Raw genomic sequence first — 18,429 nt, 5'->3', positions numbered from 1 at the left:
TTTATTTTCCACCTTTTTGCAACCCTAATCAAACATCCTTTGATAATTTGAGTTTAATTCATCTGTTGGGTTAGATATTACAATAGTACTTTGATGCCCTAAACGGCCCTTTCTTGTGGATAGGGTCAATAGAATGTGAGAAAATCACCTGGCAAAATATAGAAAATATCTTCTATGATTTCTTATCTCTGTTGTCGTGAGGTCAGAAGATATGAATGTCAGTGTGTCCCCTATATCTGACCGGGAATGCCTGGGAAAGTGAACTACCCCATTATGAATGTTTGCTCCCTCTTCCTCTCCCAAGTGCACAAGAATGGTGGGAAAAACATAATGGATGAGAACACCACAGCGCTCTCCCACCCCTGGCCTTCAAGAGACCTGCAGACCGTGCAAGTCCCAGGCTCAGAGAAGCCATCGCAAAGCTGCCCTCTCTCCCCTTTCCCTCCGCCTGAAAACAAACAGAGGAAATCAACCCTCCTCAGAAACGCGCTCCCTTATAGCCGGATTGTTCGTTTGTTGCTGTTGGAATTCTTTGAATCTGACAATCATGAGAAGGACACGTTTGAGGAAGGTATGGAGATGACGTGCTGCGACCCTACCAGGATATTTGATCCACAGCAGTGGGCGACTCCGAGTGTCCTTTTTTTCCAGTGACTCTCCTTTGCGCTGCTGATACAGTCTCTTCCCGACAGTCCCGCCCACATCGTGTCAGCACTTGCTCCCCTGCACACCTGTTCAGTATGGTAATCTTGTGTCTGAATGCCGTGTTTTTGCCTTTGCAGAGGTGGGGAGGTGTGAGTCACCTGTATCCAAGGCTCAAAAAGCCGAACAAAAAGAACGACTGGTAGTCACAGCAGAAAGGATGTACTAATGGTCCGACTGATTGATCTGTGTTCTCCAAAGAACTTACTGGAACAAGCAGTGGGCAGCCACCTGTCCGATTGTGTATGCTTCCCATCAATGTTTCCACATGGAGCTTTAAAGGAATCAACAATTTGTCTATGAAAATCACACCCCAGCATTTTCCAACTGTCACCAGCTTGCCTTGTTCTTAAGGCACAAATGATTGAACCTCATGAGAGGTAATGGCAAGGATAGACGAGGGAACTGAGGGGTGTATAAACTTCCTCCACTGAGTTGTTTTGTCATGTTGAGGTTGATGCAAAGCTGATTTCAAACACACTTAAAGTCAACATGAACTCTAAATGGACAGTTTATTTTATTTTACTTATTTATTTATTTTTTACACGTTTTGGGTTTTACAATGAATGATTAATTTGAATGAACTTCATATTCATTAACTTATTAACAGTGTAATCACTTGATCTGTTCTAAAACTTCAACTTTTGGCTGATGTCAGCCTCATATAATCCACATACAGTGTCACTCGGTGCAGCCCGTCTGGCTCTCTGTGGAGAACAGTTTTCTCCACCCCTCAGCATAATTGCCTTGTTTTTCTTGTGCGCAGATGTTTCTTCAAGGGCACACAGTGGTTTTGTAGTCAATTTGGATCAGTCCTTTCTCTCTAATTACTGCACCAAGAGTTGCTGTCAGCAACCAATCAGCGATCAGCTCCTGCGTACGTGCGCGAGACTCTGCGTGTTTGTTATGAGATGAGGGTGTCCACAGCAGCACTATTGTTTGCTTTTTTTCTGAAATGTAAGACCATTAAAGTATTCCTTGCCTGTTCTTGCATGCGCTTGTTACCGTCACCTCTGTGTATGCATGCGTGTATCTGGAGTCTATGGACTTTCCATTTGTAATGCAATTTCCATTTGCAGTGTTTGTCTTCATGCTGCCTGGATATGTATGTTTGCTAACCTGCTTATGGCTCAGATAATCTAGCTCTGGTGATAAGGAAATGGATTTTGATTTCGTTCAGGAATAAACTTATTCAAAGGGGACGTGAAAGACTGTTGAGTTTATTTCCAATGTTGTGAACAGTTCAATCAGGCATTTGAATGTACAAAGCGATTCAACTTGCTGAAAGCTTTTATTAGGTACTCATATTCTTAACCGTTTGTATAGAAAGCTGATGTTTGGCATCTAAACTCTGATTATGACCACCAATGTTTTGTTACATATAATAATATGTAACCAAAGCTATTGATTATGAAATTAAACAATTATTATTTTTTTAGTTAGCTTAAATTTGAGTTTGGATGCCAAAAGTAGCATTTACACTTGTGGTCTGGGAAAGAGTGCACTATTTATGTTAGTTTAATATGTTTACAGGTATCTTTTTATGTCAAATGAGTATAAAAAATGGTATAATTTGGTATGTAAATGATTTATCCTCTTTGTCTGTTATCTCATTTAAAAACATTTTTTCAAACTTAAAAACTTTACCGTGTTCTTGCCATGATGCTGACACCAAACCGGCCAAAAAAAAAACAAACTTCAAATTGAGTAGGACAACTGAGAATGTTGTTGTAAAGTCTAAAAAGAGCCCCTGGTGGTGACTGAAGGTATGATTATTGTATGTTTGTAATCTGTGTGTGTGTGTGTTTGAGTGTGTCTTTTCTTTGTCTCCAGAGAAGTTTTGCAATGCTAGGTCGGTTGATGGAGGGAATAGGAGGGGGGACTGTAGGGAGGAGGCATCCAACGGTCGTCCCCAGGTCCATGTGAGGCAAAGTGTTGAGGAGAAATGTCACAGAAATGTCAAGTGTACAAGCACAAAAACAAGACTCCTCAGCGAGGGGGAGCGAAACGACAGCCCTCCATAATCTCCTCCCTCCTGCCCGCCAGCCTCTCCTCCCTTCCTACTTATTTTGGCTGTTGTTTTCTTTTTCTTTACGACCTCTCTCAATAGTTTTACTGCCTTTTCCTCCCCTCTCTCTCTCTTCCGGGACTCTTATCATGGGCTGTTAACAGCTTTAGCCGTTAGATAGCTCTTCTCATTGTTAACACTCCTGGCCCCACCACCCGCCTGCCTGTTACTCTAGTGACCCATCCAGTTGTTTGCTCGCTTGTGGCCTTGCTGACATCGCGTGTTTGTGCTCTTTGTGTGTGTGTGTGTGTGTGTGTGTGTGTGCGGGTTTAGTGACTGCACCTACTCTGTGGTCTGGTCTGAATGGGCCCCTCAGGTCACTCTGATCCAGAAAAGCATGTCTTCCCCCCGCCGAAAAACACACTCGCATATCCCAGACGGGAGAAGGGAGGGGTGAGGATTGTTGGATAATGGTCTGAGCCCCTTGGGTTTCAGGGCTGCTATACAACCCCAAACAACAACGCAAGCTCCTGTTGTTGTCCCGAAGGCTAGCTGATTTGTCTGATCAAACCTTTTTGAATCCTCTAGGGCTCACATATCTGGGATTGTTCGCATTCCTCAGCTGTGGCACATAATGCACAGCTTGCAGCTTTCCTGTGTAAAGCACAGATCAGCTCAGATAGCACCATCTTCAGAACGGAGCTCAGTGTTTAGTCATGAGTGCTACTGTTTTTGTGATGTTCAGTCCTGATCAGTCCAGATGATCTAGATCAACTCAGCTCATATTTAAGTGAGGCTGTTTGTCTGTCAGTCTATCTATAGGTCAATTTTTTAATTCGCTTCTAAATATGATCTAAATTCAGCATACCACATTATCTATTTATCGATTGTCTGTCTGTCCATTGATTGGTCTATTTATCAATCTGTCTATCTGTTTGTCTATTTATCTATGTATTTGTCTGTTTGTCTGTCTGTATCTATTGTCTATCAATTGTCTGTCTGTCTTTCAGACTCCCAGTATCTATTTATCTATAATCTGTATGATAAATAGACACAGACAGTATCTTTCCATCTCTCAGTATCTGTCCGTCTGTCTGTCTGTCTGTCTGTCTTTGACTCTGTTTGTCTTTGAATCTCTTTATCTATTTGTCTATCTGTTTGTCTGTTATTCTACCTGTCTGTTTGTCTGTTCATCTGTTTGTCGATCATCTGTCTGTGTCTGATAAAGAAAATTTCATTCCATCTTGCAGGATCTGTCCGTCGGTCGATCTTTGAATATCTCAGTAATAGTCTTTTAGTCTTTCAGAGTCTCTGTCAGTCTTTCAGTCTCTTTGTGTGTATCTGTCTGTCTGTCTGACCTTCACTGACGTAATGCGACTCATTCAGATCAAAGACATACAAACCGTCTACTAAAGAAAATATCAGTCACAACAAGTGTCACAACTTCAAGTCTTTTACTTCAGTGGAAAATGTATGATCATACGTTTATCTTGAATGTTTTAATTCCCTTATTTGTAACTCCCCCATTTTTGTAACAAAAAGATAATTTTGCTCTCTGTGTCTGTTGATTTAGAAATCCTTTAGTATGAGGCTGATGTACCAAGTGGAGTATTTTGGCTCTGAGGCAAAGACTGTCATAGTTTTGCAGATGTCCCTGGATGTTTGGAAATTTTGAAATCCTCTTTAAATGGTTTGCTGTACTCTCTTGCTTGCTCTAATGATAGAAACAGATATATGATGGTATGTGAAGATCAGGATGTGTTTGTGTTATTTGAATGGACTCATTTGCGTAAATATTATAATCACAGTTATTACTTTTGATTTAAGTGTTAGGTGATATTTCTTTACCACTTATTTCTGTATGAATGAATCTGCTTATTAAAGGCAGGAATACACTAGAGACAGGGTCACATCACTGTGGAGTCAGCTGTCTTAACCGTGGCTTGTGTACTGCAAACAGTTCCTCTTTCAGGCTTGAACTGAAGGTAAAACTAATTACATTATTTACAGTCTTTACATTTATTTTGAAAGATGAAGCTTGCGATTATGGTAAGGGGCGTTACATTTCCGACGCGTGCTTGTGGTGTTCGGCCAATCACAATGCACTGGGTCAGCTGGCCAATCAGAGCAGACTGCGCTTGTCGGAAGGAGGGACTTTGTAGAAAACGAAGCGTTTGAGAGAGGCGGGGCATAGAGGACCTACAATAATGTACAGTATTTGAAAAATAATGTGTTTTTTGAACATTAAAGCATGTCAACATATTCTGTTACACCAAATACACAAAATAATGATCTTTAAAAAAGCATCATATGACCCCTTTAAAATATGAACAGATTTTAAAACACTATATAGGCATCCTACACATCTACATCTGGACTAGCTCTGGCCTTCAGCAACTAGCGTTGACTCATCCATCCAGCCTGAAAATCGAAATATAAAATGGGCAACTGTAGTGAATTCCAGCATTAAGACTGTTTGCCATTACTGAATAGCTTTTTTAAATGCCTCTGATCTGGTCTGTGATTGGTTATGATGCTCAACCACTTAAAAAGTCTTCACATTATACTAGACCTAGATATAACAGAATAGACCTAAATGGAATTATGTAATGAAATTGATATTTGTGCTCATTTATATTTTATCCAAAGTGAACATTTTACCTGGTAATCAAATGATCTATTAAGGTACGGTAATGCAAATCATAGTCTTAGTTATTTATTTGAGTGAATTTGCTACATTTTCAGTAAAGGGTGCCGATGTGTGAGTGAAACAAGTTTCTATGGCAGCTGCCATGTGAATAAATAAAACATCCATCTATATATTCATGAGTTTCCACATATTCATGCTTCTGAATTTATAGACTATTAAACATATAGCAAAAATGTTTGAATAGCTCCAGGTTTCGTGATTTTTATTTAATGCAGAGAAGAGAACCGTGGGATTTCTTTTTAGTAAGTTGAGGTCATGTTCAGAGACTCTTTTGTCGACTGCTAAATCTTCACAGACACGCACCCACGCACTTCATACAGCCGTATCTTCACCCTACACATTTGCCTGTTTGTGTGTCTTGTCTGGTGGCTTTGTATGAGGAAGGCTGTGAATGTAGGCCTACGTTTCGTGTGTATGTGTGTGGATCTGGCTGCTGCCTTCTGGCTAGCGTTGAACAGAAGTCGTGATTCATTCACCGCTCTCGACACTCATTCATAAAAAACAGCACGAATACTACGCTTTCATTTTGGAGCGCTCAGGGGCCCTGGCATGTCCAACATGTCAGATTCTTCTGAGTCCAGGTTACGTGGCAGGAATGGCGAATGCTCTCTCTCCGCCACTGTGGGTGTCCTCTCTGCTAGTTGGCAGAGCTGGCATAGCGTGGCACCATCGGTCTGAGTACACACTCTATTTTATGGCAATTGAATGGAGATGTGGCACAGTTCATTAGTGTCGGGATTTTGAAACTTTTTGATGCCAAGTACCTACCCCTTTGTATTCTAAAATATAAAGACATCTATCTATATGTCTCATTTCTACTGTGTGAGGAAAATATTGAGATATTAAGAAGATGATAATAATAACAATGATAATGATTAATAATAGTAATAACAGCCCTGCATCTAAAAAACCTGCTGATTTGCAAAAAAAAGCCTAATATTACTTATTTGCTGAGTTCAAAAATATCAATAAACATTTCCATCATGTAAATTTTGTTTTTCACAAAATAAGAATGAAGATAATATATGATATTAATATTCTAAATGCACTCTTTAAAAAAACAAAAAAAAGCAAAGTTTTGGTTTTAATGACAAAAGAAGTATTCAAAATGCATAGTTTAACTTACAATCTGCAAAGGAGTGGAAAAATGTTCAAATACTCCGTAGACACAAGTTCATTAATAAATAAGCTCTTTTCATAAAATCTGTAATTTTCTGTTGCTGTTTAAATGTAGTGAAACAGATGTAGCAGAAAACATCTGTCATGTTTTGTTTTTTCTCCTGTCACTGGCCATAATTCTAACCTTGGAATCAGGATTAGGCATAAAATAATGTCATTCATACATGTGAAGATCGGCTGAGAATTGAACAAATACCTGGCTCAGAAGAAGATAGAAATCAAGAGAATCATTTCTTAGTGGAAGCCTTTCTGGTGATTTAAGGTACAATACAAGACTTCTTCACCCTACAAATGCTATGAAATGTACACCATATTTTGTGACAAAGTACTTTGTGCTAGAGAAAAACAGGCACTATTTTTGGAATCAGCACCACAAAATTAGAAATAAGTATTGGATTTCAATCAGCAAATATGATAAAGGATGTTGTAATAATTATTTTACTGTTATTATTATTTTTAAAAATGTTTAACACTATTTGTCTTTGAACTTCTCTTAATCGGACAAGATTTGATCATTGTGAGCCATGGCCACCCAAAAGCACTCTTCCTGTGTGATGGCACCTGCTGTCTCTGTGCCGCAAGTGTCCTGTCAGTTGCTTCAGTGATGGATTGCATCTTTAATGGATGTGGAGTGACCTTATGTTGTCAGAAAGAGGAGTTATAGAGATTTGATTCCTGATTTGAAGGACTTGGATGTGGTTCTCGAGACTCGAGCAGATGGAGAGGGCAGAGCGGCTGACAGGAAGGAGTTTATGACCAGAGGTGAAGTTACTCACGTATCCTTACTTAAAGGGTTAGTTCACCCAAAAATGAAAATTAGGCTGCGTTTTACTCACCCCCGAGGCATCCTAGGTGTATATGACTTTCTTCTTTCAGACGAATCCAGTCGGAGTTATATTAAAAATTGTCTTTGATCTTTCAAGCTGTTTAATGCCACTCAGCTGGTGTTGCATTGCTTCTGTCCAAAAGAACTCCGGCTCCGGGGGGTGAACAAAGGCCTTCTGTAGCAAATCGATGCGTTTTTGTAAGAAAAATATCCATATTCAAAATGTAATAATCACTTGAATCTAGCTTACGCTCACTGTTGTAAACAGAAGATCCAACTGGATTCGTCTGAAAGAAAAAAGTCATATACACCTAGGATGCCTCGGGGGTGAGTAAAACGCAGCCTAATTTTCATTTCTGGGTGAACTAACCCTTTAAGTGTGGTGCCACCTGTCTTTTGCATTAGTTTGTGTCCCTGACTGCCTCCAGCACAGCGTCTGTTACGTTAGACCCCTTCACATTTCACATGCTGAAGAATAGTGTATGACTACTATTGTTTTTTGCATCTAGGTGACTATAAATATACTGACATTTCTGTCAGAAATGGGAAAAAAAAGAGTGGTATCAAGCACTAAAATGCATAGTATTACATATACAGATATATGATTTGTATAGGGCTATGCACAGTCTACTCAATATATGCAACTGTATTTTAAATAAATACTTTTATTCAGCAAGGATGTATTAAATTGACCTAAAGTGACAGTAAAGACTTTTACATTGTTACAAAAGTTTTATATTTTAAATAAATGCCGTTCTTTTGTTCGTTCTATTCATTAAAGAACCTTGAAAAAAAGAATCACAAAAATTGGTTGAATTGATAAGAATATTAAGTTATTCTTGAACAGCAAATCAGCATTTTAAAAGGGTTTCTGCTGCTAAAAATTCAACTTTGCCATAACAGGAATAATTTATATTAAATATATTCAAGCAGAAAATAATTATTTTAAATTGTAATAATATTTAATAATATTGGTGACTTGGTGTGGTAGCAATGTCTGATCAGAGAACAAATAATTTGGTTGAGTTTGATCTTTTCAATTAATTGGATGATTCTGCTTACAAAATTTTAAACTGTAAGCCTAACATAATAATAATTATGCAGGACAGTAAACTGACCGATCTATAGGCTATTGGAGGAAAAGCTCATTTTTCATGTCTCAAACTCAGTGCTACTCACAAAAAGGATTCAGTTTTACAAGCCCTCATTCCTTCTTTCTGTATGAAGTGGGTAAGAGCTTCTTAAAAATGTTTTTTATTGGTTTGAAGAACTCAGTGGCACATCATAAAAGTTGAAACTTGACATGTTTGAGTGTGCTTGTTTTAGTACCAATGTGTGTCAAGCTAAAGTCAAGCCATGTTTCAGTTTCTGTGTTCATGTATGGGTTTTTTTTTTCTCCTTGAGAGAAGCCACATGCTTGATTCATAGTATGTGCGCCTGGTGTATGTGAACATAAATAATATGCTTGTGCTCATTATTGTGTAAGAACTTGCTGGAAGTGTAAGGGAGTTCAGTGTCTCCGCAGGCATGTACGTGCTGTGAAGATGAAGACAGTCATAAAATTACAAAGGAAATCATATGGAGTTACTCAGCTCATTGGAATACTTCTGATAAGCTTAATTCCTCTTAAACCCTTTCCTGAGTCACTGATGATATGATTGCTTCACCATTATTTATTTTTTTGCATCTTTTATATGTATTTCTTTTGAAATTGTTAAAGCTGACTAGAAATCACTGGATTTTTATAGGAAAATGGGAGTGATTGCCTGTGCATAACTCTTTGCTATGGTGTTGGTGGTTGCCAGGCAGTTGCTATGCAGTTGCCAGGGTGTTCTGGGTGGGTGCTTAGTCAAAACAGCCCACCATGTTGCTTGGGCAGTTTCCTAGTGAGAATGGGCAACAAATTTCTATTTACTTTAGATCGGCCGTGGGCCCTGTGTCTCACCTGGTTGCCTGTTGACAGCAGCACTGCCCAGCATCATTGCTCAAAAAGTTGCCCCGTGTATCATCACATTAAGACTATGATATTCTGAGTCCTAGATATAAGCTCAGATCTCCTTATAAATGTGATTCTTTTAACCTGTTTTATTGTCTGTCAGGCAAAAATGAAAATTAATAGCACATCTCTACTGAACAAGCTGCATGATTTGAGGTATCATTCATGCCCAAAGAGTTATGCACCAACTGTTCCAATGTTTGGAGTCAGTAAGACAAATAAAAAATAAATAATAATAAATTGAAAATTATTATAATACTTGTATTGTGCAAGGATTAATTAAATCGACATCAAAAAGTGACAGTAATGACATTTATAATGTTACCGAAATCCATTTCTAATAAATGCTGTTCTTTTGAACTGTTCGGCAAAAGCATTAAGCAGCACAACTGTTTTCAATATTGATAATAAGAAATATTTCTTGTGCAGCAAATCAGTATATTAGAATGATTTATGAAAGACTGGAGAAATGGCTGCTGAAAATTCAGCTTTGCCTTTGAAGCAGCTTTGAAATGGTTATTTTAACACATTATTTCACATTTTTATTGTTTTTATTTTTACTGTATTTTTGATCAGCCTTGGTCAGCATAAGAGACGACTTTCAGAAATATAAAAAAAATCTTACCAACCCCATTCTTTTGAACGGTATAGCGTATGTTGAATGCTTAGGGGTTTGTTCAAATTCCTAACTGTAAGTATGACATATGATAAAATGTTGTACTGTAGCTTTAATAGCATTACATTTGCTCTCTCTGTCTTTCTCTCTGTGTTTTTCTCTCGCTCTTATATCATCTTCCACCTGTCTGTTGTTGTCAGTGTCCTGTTGAATGGGCACAGGTGGCAGTGGGTGTGTGGCACGGTTCCCTTCTGCCAGATGGGGACTTCCTTGGCCAGCCTCTGCTTCTCTTAGGAATCACCAGTTGGCAAGTGACGATGGTTTAGTTTGCCAAGGGTGAGGGTGCCATACATCGTTGGTGTGGTGGATGTGGATTCACCTGGTTACTTCCAGGTTTTGCATATTTTAGGAAGCTGGCTTATCGATCGATGACAGGACTGACATATTTCTCTGGCTTTTACCTTTAGTATCATATTTTTTTTCTTCAGAGAAGAGATACTGAAGGCGTGCCAGATGTTAGATGCTTCATTAATGGGTGATAATCCATTCTCATGTGTCTTTAAATATCCTGAACTTTGCTATGAGGGTGTGTGTCTTCGTGTGTGGTGTTGATGGCCAGCCAGTGCTCTGTCTAGGCCGAGATGTCTATGTTTCCCATGGGAGAGAGCGGCAGACGCGGGACAACCCCACCATGCGACATAAAGGTCAGGAGAATCACAGCTGTGCTTCTGTGTCGGCACACACACTCTCTCTGAGCTGTCTGCCCCGATATTTACTGTGTCAGATAAATTTAGACATTTCTCGAGTGCACAACAGCACGGCTATATCCACTGCTTGGTCAAGTGAAAGAAAGAGGGCTTTGTGGGAGAATTTCCCCCTTGTCTGCAGCCTTCGTGGTTTTCTTTTATTAATATGCTCATCTCTGTGATTTATGGAGTGATGAATCGTGAAGGGTTGGAAGGATTGATTGCTCTGGAATCAGCCACTTTTCAGTATGAAATTGGCTGAGAGTTGTTTCGTTTGAGAGCTGATCTGTGACGTGCAGTTGCAGTATTTTTTGTGCCTTAGAATGAAAGCATGTCATTCGAGGGGGAAAAAAACCATGTCTAGATTAAATCAAAAGACCTTTTTTCAGTAGACCATTTTCTGTGAAAATATTACTACCTTTTATATTTTTTTTAGTTTAGTTTTTTGTTAGATTTTTTTTTTTCGTTTTGTTTAATTATTCTGTGTTTTTATAGTTTCATTTTTTAGTTTTTATTTTAGTTTTGATATTTTTGTGGCCTCAAAGTTAGTTGAATGTTATTCATTAAAAAGCTGCATTAAATTTCTCAAGGCCTGCTATTGTTTTTTTATGACATTTTTCATGTTTAATAAAGGCAGTTTGTACAATTTAAAGCTTACAGTATAAGTGTCAAAAACTAAAATGATTTTGAGGCCAATTTTATTATATTTTTTTTATTTTTAAATTTATGTACATTTTTTTTTTGTAGCCATCTATTTTATTTGAGCTTCAGTTTTTCCAAGTGAATGAATGAGTTTTTATATTTATTTCCATTAATAAACATGTATTCTTTAGTTTTTGTTAACAATAATAACACTGCATCCGTTTTTTCCTAATTTCTCTCACTGTTATTGAAATGTTAAAGATTCTGTTAAAAAAATCTATCAAAAACTAAAATTATATTTTTTTTATTTTAATTTTTAATTTTTTGGCTGTTGTTGTTGTTGTTGGTTTTAAGTAAATTTAGTCTATTTTTTAAAATGAATATTTTTTCCTTTAGTTTCATTTATTGCTTTAGGTGCTGTCAAGTTTATCACTTTGATTCATACTTGCATTTGGTTTTGTTCCGCTTTAATGCTTCTAGCTGTTTTTGAATAAGAGCACTTTATCTAAAGATCAGAAACTATCATTGCTAGCAAGGATGGATAAAACTGTACCTGCATTTACTAGAGCAGTTGCAAAGTACAGAAACAGTTAAATCGAAAAGAAACAGTCAAAAATCCTGGAATTAATATAGCTGTGCTGTTTCATTCCCAGTCTGAAACAGGTCTCTGATGTGGCCCGTCAGGAGCTCTATCGAGCAGATTACACATGAAACAGCTTCTGGAAAACAATGTTGCTTTGGCTTTATGATGTCGTTCTGTCATCAGTCCCACATCCGTTTTAGTAAAACACAGGATTGTATTGGTATGGGCCTCGGTAAATATTTATCAAGCCATCTTGAGCCCAATAAAGTTCTTGAAGCAATCTTGAGAACCTTCTGGCCACCTGTATATGTCAGAGTAGAGGTGACTGCGTACAAGTTGGCAAGTCTATTTTGAAATTGTGCTAGATAAGTCATGTAAAGAGACCAAGATAATACAGTTAAAGCATCCTGCGGACAACTACCCATCCAATCTCCTCTTGTCTCTGTTTTCTGTCAACCATTAACGGCTGATGTGGGGCGGAGGTGCATTAGGCTGCCTTTCATCTACGTTGTTACTTAAGTTTCAGGGTCGACTATGCAGGCAGATAAACACACTGCAGACCTTTGAAAACCCTCCCTTCTCTATCATCATTTACTAAGATGTAGTTTGGTGTGTATATGTGTGTTGAATTAGTGTGTATTTGTATGTGAGCACTCACATCTCCTCTTAGATAATAACAAGCGAACAAAGCTCACAATGGCAATTTTACCCTCTTTTTTACTTCAATTTTTCAACATCAAAAATAAACCCTAGTTACTGTTGGTCTCATTGTGAATGATTCTTTTGTGTGCATTAGTGAAAAAAAATTATCTTCACAATCTGTCATTAAAAATGATACATTTGCTCTGAAACTACTTCCTTTTCAGCTGATGTCATCAAGCCCTCTTACTTTTTTCATCCATATAAAGACCAGTTTTCACCCTAATTCAATAAAACCTGAATGATAAAATCAAGTCCCATTATACATTTATTTTTGTCATCGGAATATACTGCAAATATCGTTCAAATGTTTAGGATTGATTTTTTTTTTTAAATGTTTTTGAAAGGAGTATCTTATGCTAACCAAGGCTGCATTTTGTTTTAATATGTTTTAAAATGTAATTTATTCCTGTGATTAAAAAGCTGATTTGGTGCTATTATCAGTGTTGTAAAAGCTTTAATATTTTTATGGTAATATATTTTTTCAGGATATATTGATAATTAGAAAGCATTGGAAAAACAGCATTGTCACGTTTGATAAATTTAATGCATCCTTGCTGAATAAAAGTATTAATGTCTTTAAAAAAATCATACTGCTCCCAAATTTTTTAACATTTGTGAATTATAATGAATTGAGAATGGCCGTTTATGTTGACTTCAATTGTTTCAGAATTCTATTGCGTGGTGAAATAATACCACTTTATATATTTACTGTCTTCCTACTGAATGAGCTTTTTCTCAAATGATGTGATTTGCATGCAAACCAAGCCAAACATGTACATACTTGTATTCAAGCTTGGTTGGACATTCCTTTCCCCTTCATTTGCTTGAGGTTTCACAGGTACCTTTTGACGGATTTGCTTTTTTTTGTCCCTTTTTCTAATGTAAACACTGACACTGGAGTGGGAACAAACTTTGTGCTGCTATTCTAACTGATGAGGGGTCCCTCCTCGCTCACTCTCTGCCTGCTGTTGTTAACGTCCCAGGTTGGCCACATTTCTATTTTTATTTGTTTTGAAACCGTAGAGAAAGGGCACCCTGCATAACGCTCCCAATTCAGCATGCCTGTAGCACTTCAGCATGCCTTCTTCATGAGCAACAAGGATGGCAGATTTCCTTAAAAAGCATGTGTGGTCTAGATGAATCGGTTTGTCTTTTTTTCCCCTTTCTGAACTCTCACACAGAGCACTTTACCTTTTAGCAGACGCATCCCCTAAATAGCAGAGCTGCTGCCAGAGTGAGAGTGGCAGCTATTATGGCTACATGCCGAATGGGAGTGTTTATACAAAAATTCCCGTAAAACGTCAAAAGCCCGGCCCCAAATGTGAGTTTCCGAGCTGTGACCATGTGGACTGCGAGAGTTTGTGCAGGACACAGAGTCTGCTTTGTTGGAGAAGGTCGCAACATTGTGATGTTTTCGCTTTGTATATGCAAGTCAGTCATCTGGGCGACAGAATTTATCCTCCTTTCTCACTCTTTTTTTTTTTTTTTTTTTTAAATTAGGCTAGATTTTTTTTAAATCACCGTGATTAGGAGAAGTTGATTGGCTGTTTTGCGACTCCATATACTGCCAGGCTGTTCCCACATAAATGGGTAATTGTTGTGAGTTGATTATTAGATTAAGCCCTCTCACTGACCTTTCGCCCTCCTCTATTTCCTCTGCTTGTTAACATCGGATATGTGACAGATTGTCATCATTGGACTTTCGGATCAGCGCTCGGAAAGGAATCCAGTGTGTTTTTTTCTCCCATATGGCCTGTTAGCATCCCCGTACTGTATGGCAGGGATCAGTTGTTGCCTGAAGGGGACATATTAAATCAATCCGTCATTCACGTACACCGGAAATGACAAGACAATGAATCATAAAGCAGGTGTTGGACTTCAGAGGACATGTATCAGGATTTCCACTGTGCAATTTGCAAAGCAGCCCAGTGTGACTCCAGGCCAACTGATTTATTTGCCTCTGTCTTTTAAAGGCATAGTTCACCCAGAAATGTTCCCGTTATCGTTTACTCATCCTCATGTTGTTTCAAACCTTTCTTTGTCCTGTGGAGCACAAAAAGAAAAAAAAAACTGAGGACTGTTTTCTGTGCAGTTATGTTTTCATACAGACGCTGGAAAATCTGCGGTGTCTTGGGACAGTGGAGAGAGTGAAAACATGTTTGAATGTTTTATTCCATGTGGAACAGCAGAGGATGGTTTCCCAGTCAGAACATTTTGTTTCGCTCAGCCGTCGCCACTGGACAGGGGTTTACTGTAACAGCAGGACATGTGGATGCAACCCTTGGCCTGTGCCGACTGGGTTCGAGAAAAATGTTTAGCGTTTTCTTCTGGTCAAGCAATCAGACAACACCAGGGGAGTCCTTGGTGTTCCTGAGGAGAATTCATTGTAACTACAGGATTTGAGCTTTCTCCATATTAATACATTTGAATTTTATACAAAAATACAGTAAAATTGTGAAATATTATTACAATTTCAAATAACACTTCTATTTTAATATATTTTTAAGTGTCATTTATTTCTGTGATTGCAAAGCTGTATTTTCAGCATCATTACTCCAGTATTCAGTGTCACATGATCCTTCATAAATCATTCTGATATGCTAATTTGGTGCTGAATAAACATGTCTCATTATTGTCAATGTTAAAAACAGTAATTTTGTTAGGATTCTTTGATGAATAGAAAGATCAAAAGAACAGCATTTATGTCAAACCAATCTCTAGTAACAATGTAAGTCTTTACTGTCACTTTTGATCAATTCAACACATCCTTGCTGAATAAAAGTATTCATTTCTTTAAAAAAAAATCTTACTTCCTACAAACTTTTGAATGCAAATATATTATATATTTTTATTCACATTCACATATTTCTAAAATTAGTTTTACCTTGCCATTTTAGAATTTAGTTTAATATAGATTTATGTGAAGCATGGGAACCAAGAAATCAAACAAATGTCCTGTCACTTATAGTTTGCTGCAGTTGTGACTGTTTAAGACTCTAACTCAGATTTGTATGGGCTTTATTAACTCATATTTGTATGGATGTTATGGTTAAGAGTCAAAATTTGACTCAATTGTCCAGTCAACTTAACAGCTTGGGAAACTGGTTAGAGGAATGTGGAGGAAAATTCTCCTCCCCATCATCCCTTCTTTCTCTCTCTCCCTCGCTGTCGGTCTCTTCTCCTCTTCATCTTTGATTCAAGTTAAAGAAAGAGTTGAGTTACGGTCATTATGACCAGAGCATTTTTTTCGCCCTCTTTGGCCTAGGTGGGAGCCTTTGCTTGAAAAGACCCTTCCAGCTTCTATGAAGGGTTTGGCAATGCACTGCTATGGAATGCCAGTGAAGTGTTTTTTGCTATTGCAAACGTGAGATACACTTGACAATGTTTTAATGAACTATAAAACTTACCAGCTCTACCTGCTTATGCACTGAAAATATTTCCGACCTCCTGGGATGCTTTCAAGATGGGCCTGTGCTCCTTAAAGCTCAGGATTAAAACATGCTCAGGAAATACTTTAAGCATATTAAACGTAAGGAAGTTGTGCTGTTTCATGCTGAAATCTTCCAAATCTCTTGCATATGAAAGGTGGTCGACCTCCAGTTGTTTTTAAACTGTAGACTTCATAAGAAATGAATCACTTGGCTTTAACCATAGCAGAACAATCCCACATAACTTTCTGGCTTTTGTTGCTTTCCTTCTGTTACTTGGAAAGTGCTACAACGCCAGCTTTGTCATTGTGCACTGGGTTGTGTGGAAATATCTGAGAGTGGGTTCACTCGCATATACGTGCTCCTGCGAACGTGCTCTCAGCTGCTGCCATGGAAACAGACACTTCAGCACAGTGAACTTCTGATTTTTTTTTTTGCCTGCGGGTGTCGGAAAGTGCCGCATGCTAGCATGTTTTGGCTCCTTGCGAGCCAGTGCAGTGGGAGGAAACGACCTCTAGGGGGAGGGAAGAAAAGTTAGGTAATGCCACAGCTTCTTTTTGAGTTTGCATCGCCCCAAGACACTGCATGTGATTTATGGGCCCTGTTTACACTTGGTATTAATATGTTTCGGTTGATCAGGTCACAAGTAGACAAGGGAGACACATTCCCGTTCACACCTGGTGTTTTAATCCATCTCTTCTGTCGACTTTCAACCACTTTTGTCCTGATTTCTTTTGAGGGGAGGGGCTATGGGCCAGTATATGTGGGCTTTTTTTGATCTTTCGATCTAATATTGTGAAATAAGCTTGCGAAATGTTTTATCTTTTTTTTCTTCCCAAAGCTATTTTTAAAACATTTACTGCATGGATAAAAATTCTGCTACATATTGCAGTCAATATTGTGCTGAGAGAGAGAGAGAGAGAAAAAACATTAGTCACCTATATAAGTTGTCAGCAAATCGTTTAAATTTGATAGGTATTCAGAACAGAATAAGATCAAATCAGTAGCTACAAAATTATAGTACAAAATTATATATTCAATTTTAAAATAAAAAAAATTATAATGGCATTCATTATAACAACATAGGCCTATAAACATTCTAACATTCTAATTTTGTTGATTAATGGATAGGAAGTGAACATAATGTTTATAGAACGTAATGAATGCAATGTTTACGAATTAGCTCAGTCAGGGGAGAGTAGGTGGTCTTTAGTGGCTGTTCGAACCCATTCAACCACATGAGTGTCCACACTAGTGACGTGACATGTCAAAAAAAAAAACTACAAGTGCAATCTGGCCGAATGTGTTTTCGACTACCTCTGGAAGTGGTCGAAACTGGACAAGCTCAAAACGTTTTAGAGCCTGTTCAAAAACGCATCTTAATACCAGGTGTAAACAGGGCAATGGAGTGAGAGCAAACTGGACAAGTCACGTCCTAGCGGAGAGGAGAGCTACTTGAGAAGTAGAGGAAGGAGGACCGAATTAGTAAGCGATGAAGACTGGATGCACTGAGACTAATTGGAAGGCGGAGTTCACATCCCTACACATTTTATTGATATTTTGGGTTAAATATGACTATGATGTACAGTTGATTGCCACAGAATTACGATTATTCTCATGTCATTCCAAACCTGTATATCTTTTTTTCTGCTGAACACAAAGAAGGATATTTTGAAAATGTCATACAATGGAAGTCAATGGTTTCCTATGTTGTTGTTTTTTTATCTTCTTTTGTGTTCCACTGAACAAAGTCTGTGATAGAGGTTTGGAACAACTAGATGGTGCGTAAATAGTGGCAGAATGTTCATTTTTTTGGTTTTTAACCATGTGGGAGTAATGGGACAGAAAGCTGTTTTCCTGGCACTCCGTGTCCATAATTGTAGCCCTGGTATTGTGCTGAGGAGAGCATATATTTTCATCCCTTTCTCTCTCTTTCCCATTTTTTTTGTGTAGTGACACCTGACAAAGGAATCTCGGATGGGTTTGACCAAATCTGACTTCCCAGAGAAATTACACATTTGGCTTGAAGTAGTAATGAAATGATTTTACTACTACAGTCAAAACACTAGCATGGCATTCACCGTGAAGGAACCAAGATGGGTGACAGTTGCATCAGACATCTGCTTTTCCCCCCTGAAGTCTGAGTTGGAAGCGAGATGAAAGCGGCAGTGACAGCTATTGGGTTTGTCGCTCTGCTCCTTGGCTGCTTTGTGGCGGAGTTGATCAGTGAAGAAAACACACGCTCGCTCTCTCTTTTACAATGCAGTCCTTTGTTTTCCTGTCAGCATCCG

General features: G+C 38.2%; 1 protein-coding gene across 2 annotated transcripts in view; it reads left to right on the top strand.

Annotated features, from left to right (window-relative positions):
- Positions 1-18,429, top strand: part of igf1ra (insulin-like growth factor 1a receptor) — a 118,043-nt gene that overhangs the window by 26,024 nt on the left and 73,590 nt on the right. The gene's annotated exons all lie outside the window — the stretch shown is intronic.

This window comes from Sinocyclocheilus anshuiensis, unplaced genomic scaffold, assembly GCF_001515605.1.
Source record: "Sinocyclocheilus anshuiensis isolate Anshui unplaced genomic scaffold, SAMN03320099.WGS_v1.1 scaffold997, whole genome shotgun sequence".
Lineage (NCBI taxonomy): Eukaryota > Metazoa > Chordata > Actinopteri > Cypriniformes > Cyprinidae > Sinocyclocheilus > Sinocyclocheilus anshuiensis.
The sequence above is the reverse complement of the archived record's forward strand: the minus strand, read 5'-3'. Positions and strand labels throughout refer to the sequence as shown.